Here is a 7844-nt window from a genome sequence, read left to right as displayed (position 1 = left end):
CCATCAAGAGACCCGTCCTAGCAGGACGCTCAGCCTTCAGGTGTAGAGTGTGGGTGGGGGCAGACTGGAGCAGTGTTTCCAACACATTTTCCCCAGAATCTGGTCCTGACGGATGCTTATCTGCAAGACTCTGTGCACTAAGGATTTCACACCCAGTAAATTAGAGAAGGCTGGCACGTGCTCGCCCCTCTTGGAAACCTCTAGTGCCCTGTAGGAGTCGGAAGCCTGGTGTGGGCTTAACACTGCTTAACCCAGTCTTTCCCACAGGTGTTAGACCATGACTCTGGGAAACACAGCCTGAGAAACACTGGACTCTGAATGAGGAACTGGCCAACTACTGGCTGAGAAGAAGCTAAGAATGGCTTAGCCTGGTGACTGAAGATAGTTTTTGTATTTTTTAATGATTGAAAAAAAATTAAAAGAACATACGTTTTGGGACACATGAATGTGGGTGAATTAAAATTTCAATATCCATAAATAAATTTTTACTGGGACGCAGTCATGCCCATTTGTTCACATGTGGTTTGCTGCTTCTGTGTTACAAGGATGAGTAGCTGTGACGGAGGCCATGTGGCCCACAAAGTCACAAATATTTACTTTTAACATCTGACCCTTTGCAGAGAGGGCTTGCTGAGCCTTGTTCTGAATTACCTTCTTGCGTGAACATTGTAAGAGTTTCTTTAAACCTGGATCCAGGCAAAGTCATGGGAATAGAAATGTGATGTGAGGGGCAGGATAACTTTCTCTAGGTCTCCTTGGAGAAAAAAGAACAGGGGACACTAGGAGCAACTGCTGCTGCTGCTCTTTAATCACTAAATTGTGTCCAACTCTTTGCAGCCCCATGGATTGCAGACCTCCAGGCTCCTCTGTCCGTGGGATTCTCCAGGCAAGAATACTGGAGTGGGTAGCCATTTCCTTCTCCAAGGGATCTTCCCCACCCAGGGATCAAACCCATGTCTTCTGCTTGGCAGGTGGATTCTTTACCACTGAGCAGCCCTTTCCAGTCTCTCTAGTCAGCAGACCCTTAATCTCTCTTCTCTCCATCACAGACACAGTGCTGTTTGTTTTCTTCAGTAAATCAAATGCGTACTGCAATCCCCAGCCAGCAGGCTGGCCAGCTGCCACTGCTGTATTAAGGACCATGCTTGAGGCCTTTGCTCCCAGAAGGCTGAGTCTTGTCTATAGTCCTAGGCAGGGGCCCACATCACAACCCCCTTTTCCTTTTAGGATCTAGGTCCCTACTAATAATTTCTAACTACCATGAGAAGAAGACGCCAAGAGGCTTTGATGAGAAAGAGAAGACAAACTAAGAATATTGGGACAATAGATGAGGGGGAGGGCAAATAGGACTGGAGAGTCTAGACAGCTAAAGCTGGAAGCTGAGAGCAAAAGTGAGCCCAAGGGCATCTGCAATCCTAGACAACTGTCTATGGATCCGCAGGAGAGCAGGAGGGATGTGGTGTCAGCAGGACAGGCCGGGACAGAGACATGAGGTCATGCAGACAGCTAGGCAGGCTCCCAAATAGCCACCTGGGGTCATGAGCAGCTCTTCCTGTCTAAGGGAGGAGTAACGTAACACAGGGATCCCAGGCAAACACGTGCCTGAGTCTCAGGCTTGGCTGAGCTTATCCCCGGGAGGGCATGATTCCCCAGGGAGGGCGGGCATGGAGGGAACTCAAGGACCTTGGCCCCAGGTCAACTGAGATCGCTGGTTAGGACTTCACGTCTTGTCTACAGGCAGACCTGGGTCCAAAACATCATGAGCCCAGGAGCCCTCTGAGTTTCAGCTTCCTCACCTGTAAAACCGAATCCCCACAGGCCCCAAGGGCAGTGACATAAAGTCTTGCTGCTCAAAGTGTGGTCTGTGCTCCAACGGAACAGCAATATCTAGGAGTTCGTTAGAAATGCAAGATCTCGGACCCTTCCCCCAAAACTACTGAACCGGAAAGTGCACTTTAAAAACTCCCAAGATGATTCTTAAGTATGTTAAAATTTGAGAAGCGTTCACATAAAACACAGGAAGTATCTGGTATCTTCCGAGTGGTAAATGCTTAACAGGGAGCTACAAGTGAAGCAGAAGGAATTAGAGCGATGGTTCTCCACGGGGCAATTTTGACCCTGGGGAATAGCTGACAATGTCTCGAGACATTTCAGGTTGTCATAACGGGGAATGGGGGGTGGGGAGTGGGGTGCTACTCACAGGTAGTGGCATGGGCCAAGGGACACTGCCAAACACCCTACAGTGTATGGGATGGCCCCTCCTCACCAAGAACCAGCTGACAGCCCCCCTAAATGCCCACAGTGCTGAGGCCCAGAAATCCCGGACTAGGGGAGAGCAGTGTCTGCAGGGGAAAGAGCCAACATAGAGACGCATCAGAAGCGTACCCTTCGGGGGAGAAGGGTTGTGGTGAGAGAAGCAGTGGACTGTTGAGACGGTCAGGAGAGGGGAAGGAAAATAAGGTGGCAGCTCTGCAGACGGGCCCAAAGGCCCCAGGTGGGAGCAGCGGGCGAGGCCCGGCACACTGGCTCACCACCATCGCCCCACCCCGGCCCCCACTCCCAGGGAAGCTCCACATGTCAGACTTGGAGAAACTGGACAAAGTGGGGCTGGTCTCTTAGTTCAGATCCATGGATCTTCATCCCAACTCCATGCTAGGTGAGACGAAGATCATAAGTTCTCCTAATATCTCTCATCTCCTTGCTCTCTGGAAACTTGGAAAATTTCCTTCACAATAACACTGGGTGGGAGAAAAGGTCCTCTGTGGATAAACTTTGATTTACATGTCCACTTTCCCCCTAAATACCGTTTATTAGATTGAGGGTGTTTATTCTCTGACTCTCAGGCCACTCCTGTCGCATATGCATGTATGCTTGTCGTGTATGTCATAACATGTCTGCAGTCTGAGTTTTCCATTTGAGAATAACTCTACTCCACACCCCACCCCCAACATCCCCTACACATTCTCCTAAACCTACAGAAAGAGGAAAAGGCTGAACCAGGTGGAGAAGGGTCCCTTCCCCACTCCCGGGTGAGGCAGTAAAGATCTCACTCTAAACCTGAGTATCCCCCCTTGTGACTGATAGAAATGCCCTGCAGGAAAGAAGTGATGAGAATATGAAATAGGATTTCCTGAGCACCAGAGATAAAGGAAAGTTACATCACCATTTTTCTTCCAGTGAACTGATTTAATCTCCACTCTAAAATAGATTGTTATCTCGCTATTTGGCTGGGAACACGTGCACTGACAGATGTGAGATTTCTGGACTTTTGTCAGCTCTTCTCCCTGTTTCAGCTGCTGTCCTTCTAGGAGTGGAGATGAGAGGTGGGTGTCCACTGGTTGGCCCCCTAGACTGGCACTTTGCCATTCAATCTTGTCCTCTATCACTGATATAATAAATAATTTATTATTACAGGCATTTCAAAGGATAGGAGTGAAAACAAACACACATCAGTCTTACAACTCTACAGCACGCTCAGATGTACAAAATACCTCCAAGTGAAATCTCTCATTTGCTATTCACTATAACAAAAATGTTAGAAGGAGGGCAGATATTGTTAACTGTCCTTGGCAGATTAGAAAACTGAGATTTAGAAAGGTCAAATAATTTTCCCTACATCACATAAATAAATGACCAAATCATAACTAGAGTACAGGTCTTCTGGCACTAAGTCAGTATTCTTTCTTCTGTTCCACCCTTCCTCAACTTCTCAATCTTGCATGTATTCACACAATTACTGAATAAGCACTTCCTAAGCACCTACTGAGTGTCAGAAAAGGCTATACAAAAATGAATGACTATGATAACGTTTACGTAAATGTCCAGAAAAGACAAGTTATAGAGACAGAAAATAGAGTACTGGCTGCCTAGGGCTTGGAGTTGGGAATTTGGTGGATGGAAGGAATTGGGAGTGACTAAAGATGAATACAAAGTTTTTTTGGGGAGTAAAGAAAATTTTCTAAAATTAGATTATAGTGATGCACTCTGTGAATATACTGAAACCCATTGAACTGTACACTTTAAGCAGTGAACTCTGTGGTGTGTGAATTATATCTCAATAAAGCTATTTAAAAAAAAACTAAGACTCAGTTATGGTTCTCAGTTCTAATGAGTCAACAGAGTGAATACACTTGCAGACAGATAAATTGCAACACCAAGTCATGGGAATGTGTTGACACCAGTAACAGAAGGATGCTGTCAACGAAAATATCAAGGTGAGGTCTTGGTAAGATATATCTTGGATGTTGCTGGAAAGGTTGAGAAGCTTCCTAGTGGAGGTGACATTTGATCTGAGACTTGAAGCCTGAGTAGAAATTTGCCAGCAAAAATAAAAGAGGATGTCTTCTGGAGACCTCTGTGACCTCCACTAATTCTATGGCCATACAACTGCTACAGGGAACCAAGGAGAAGAAGGTTCTAGAAGTTGCTGGAAGAACAAGGATCCTTGATTGCCATTTTGCTTGATGATTAATGGAAATCCATGGGCAAGAGCAATTTAAATATAGTTATAGGATATGTAAGGGAACCTAAGGTGCTACTGAGCCCCAAGAGCTGTAGACAGGAAGGGAGAAATTGGGCGAAGGACTTGGGTCTCAGTTTTCTAAGCAAAGGCTTTATTTTAGCCAATCACAAGAAAGAGAACCATAAGAGACATCCAACTCTGAAAACTGCAATTGAGTCCCAGAAGTCAGCTTCCTGTACCTTCTCACAGCCTGCAGAGCACCAGCTTTGAGTCTCAAGGGCATGAATGTCTTAAATAAACATATGGCACTAAACAGGGTTGAAGAAAATGATAGTTACAGAGTCTCCTGAGTAGATTCAGGTTAAGAAATGTGGTCCATTTCCCCTGTGTCACCGTGTCTCTCATATATCCAAAGCTGCTTTTTCTAACAGATATATATTTTGGAGGATAAGGAAGGAAGGCAAGTAAGGAGGGAGGGACTGAGGGGAGGGGAAGGGAAGAAGGAAGGAGAAAAAAAGAAAGCAAAAGGAGGAGAAGGAGGAAGAGAGGGAAAAGATTTCAGTTGAAATGAGATATATTTCATACTCATCAGTTTATCAGCATCAATATTCCTAAAATAGCTCCCCTGCCTTCCTCCTATTCAAATTCATTCTCTGGACATACAAGGAACTTTTTAGAGTCCTCGACAGCAGCGATCACCCCACTCCTGTGCTCAATTCTGATGGCACCAATGTGACCCCTCCCTGTGCCCTGGTGGGCTTGCCCACCAGGCTGTGAACTCCCAGAGCACCAGCACTGACTTTCCTTTGTCTCAGAAGGGCCTTCAGAGCCTGGCACATGGTGGGTGCTCCATAAGCATTTGTCGACTAAGTGCATTTCATAAGACTGATCCACAAACCTAACTGCTTACAGGACCCAGTAGCCTCCCAGACTGTGTAGACAGAAAGTGAAAGTCAAAGTCACTCAGTCCTGTTGACTCTGCAACCCCATGGACTATAGAGTCCAGGGAATTCTCCAGGCCAGAATACTGGAGTGGGTAGCCGTTCCCTTCTCCAAGGGATCTTCCCAACCCAAGGACTGAACCCAGGTCTCCCACATTGCAGGCGGATTCTTTACCAGCTGAGCCACAAGGGAAGCCCAATACATAAAGTCTTTGCCAAATGTTCACCAATTTGTTCAGGCAACAATCTCTGGGTTGTGAGACACTGCTTTGCGTTCCATGGCCTGATTAAATATCTGGGCCAGCTTTGTATGTGTCCTTAGTATGAGAGTAAAGACTCGTGAAATGATACTATAACCACTCATCTGGTTGTAGAATCCCAGGGAAACAGAATCTGTGCTTAGGTCAGCACAGGAGAGAGTCCTGGGTCTGCAAATAAGAAACCCAATCCCATCCTAGAGCTTCCAAACTACTGCCTTAAATATGCTTTCTCTGTGCACCCGTCCCATTCTGCCAAAGGGGGAAATGGTTCCTATTTCATCTGTCTTACAGACTCTCTCCCAGTCTCATCCCTCTTTAAACAGAATGCCCACTGCTTCATAAGATCCTTCCAAATGCACAACTCTGATCATACTACTCCTTAACCTTTAAAATTATCCTTGACTTCTCCCAGTCCATTGCTCTTTTTTCCGTTTTTGTATTCATCAGTGCCTAGCACAGAGCCTTCAACATTTTAGTTTGTTCTTGACTCAATTCTTAATTTCAAAACCAAATAATGGAATACATTTAAGGGGGAAGATAAATTAAATTGATTTTTATACTCCTCAACTGATGCTATTCTATGCATAAGAGTCCATGTAATAGAATGCCATTCAACTACTAAATGTAATTTGTCTTTACATCCCTTAAAAAAAAAAATCCTTTTATAGCAGTTCAGACTTAAAAACAAAGTTACAGATGACATATGCAGTATGGTCCCATTTTAAAAAAAATAATAATAATAATAAAATAAGCATATGTACGTGTTGAAAAATCTAGAAATATAAATAGCAAAATGTTAACAGGATTACATTTGAGTAGTGAGATGATGGGTATTTTCCTTTTCTAGAGCTTATCTGTATTTTCAAAGGTTATACAAGTCTAATTCAAATGTAAGTTTTTTAAAAGTTATTTAAAATTTAAATAAATCACAAGTTTCACCATCCTTTTTTAGAGCTTATCTGTATTTTCAAAGGTTATACAAGTCTAATTCAAATGTAAGTTTTTTAAAAGTTATTTAAAATTTAAATAAATCACAAGTTTCACCATTGCCCACAGAAAATCACTGAAATTCCCGGCATGGAAGCGCCCATTCTCTGACATCTGGCTACTCACCTTCCCAACTGTATCTCTTCCCACACCTCTGCTCACCATGCTCCAGCCAAACTGGGCTGCTAACCTCCATTTTCTGCCTCTGCCCCACTGTTCATGGAATTTGGGATGTCCTTATCATGTGCCAAACACTAACCAACAATCTATTGCTTTGACATAAAAAGATGCAGTGATACGTCATTGACTGTCAAAAACAAATTGCATATATATGTATACATGTGTTCACATACGTGCATATACATGCTATAAAAAGTGTGTGCACGCGCACACACACACACACACATATCCTGCTAAAGATATTTATTTTGAAGCAGTACAATTGCAGGCTGGATCGACTTTTATTTTCATCTTTAAGGATTTTGTATAATTGATGTAAAAAGAACTCAACCAACACCTACCATTTGAGAGAGAGAGATTTGAATTAAAATTTTACCTGTCTTTCAAGGTGTCCTTCTTGAAGCTATTCTAAAAGCTGTAAGGAATTTTTGCCACCCTTGAACACCACAGGGATTTGAATTTCTTTTTTGGCACTGAATCTCATTATTCCCCTTCCCTTGTCCCTATCTGTCTCCCCCCCTTCCCTCCTTCCTCTCCCTCTCTCCCTATGTCTACCCACCCCCAACTTTCTCAATCTAGGACCTTGAGGGGACAAAGGAACAGATATGTTCTCCTCCTCATGCTGCCCAGCACAGCAGAGTATGTTATTGAAAAAATAAGCAAGTAGTGAGTAAGATGCTTGATAGGAAAAGTATTCAGAATGATATGGAGTCTGAATTTTGGTGGGTTAATCTCATCACAAGAATAGAGAATTGGAAAAAGGTAAAAGGAGTAAAAGACACTTACTCCTTGGAAGAAAAGTTATGACCAACCTAGACAGCATATTAAAAAGCAGAGACATTACTTTGCCAACAAAGGTCTGTCTAGTCAAAGCTATGGTTTTTCCAGTAGTCATGTATGGATGTAAGAGTTGGACTATAAAGAAAGCTAAGCACTGAAGAACTGATGCTTTTGAACTGTGGTGTTGGAGAAAACTCTGGAGAGTCCCTTGGACTGCAAGGAGATCCAAGTCCA

The sequence above is a fragment of the Muntiacus reevesi genome, chromosome 5 (genome assembly GCF_963930625.1).
Source record: "Muntiacus reevesi chromosome 5, mMunRee1.1, whole genome shotgun sequence".
NCBI lineage: Eukaryota > Metazoa > Chordata > Mammalia > Artiodactyla > Cervidae > Muntiacus > Muntiacus reevesi.
Note: the sequence above shows the minus strand (reverse complement) of the source record.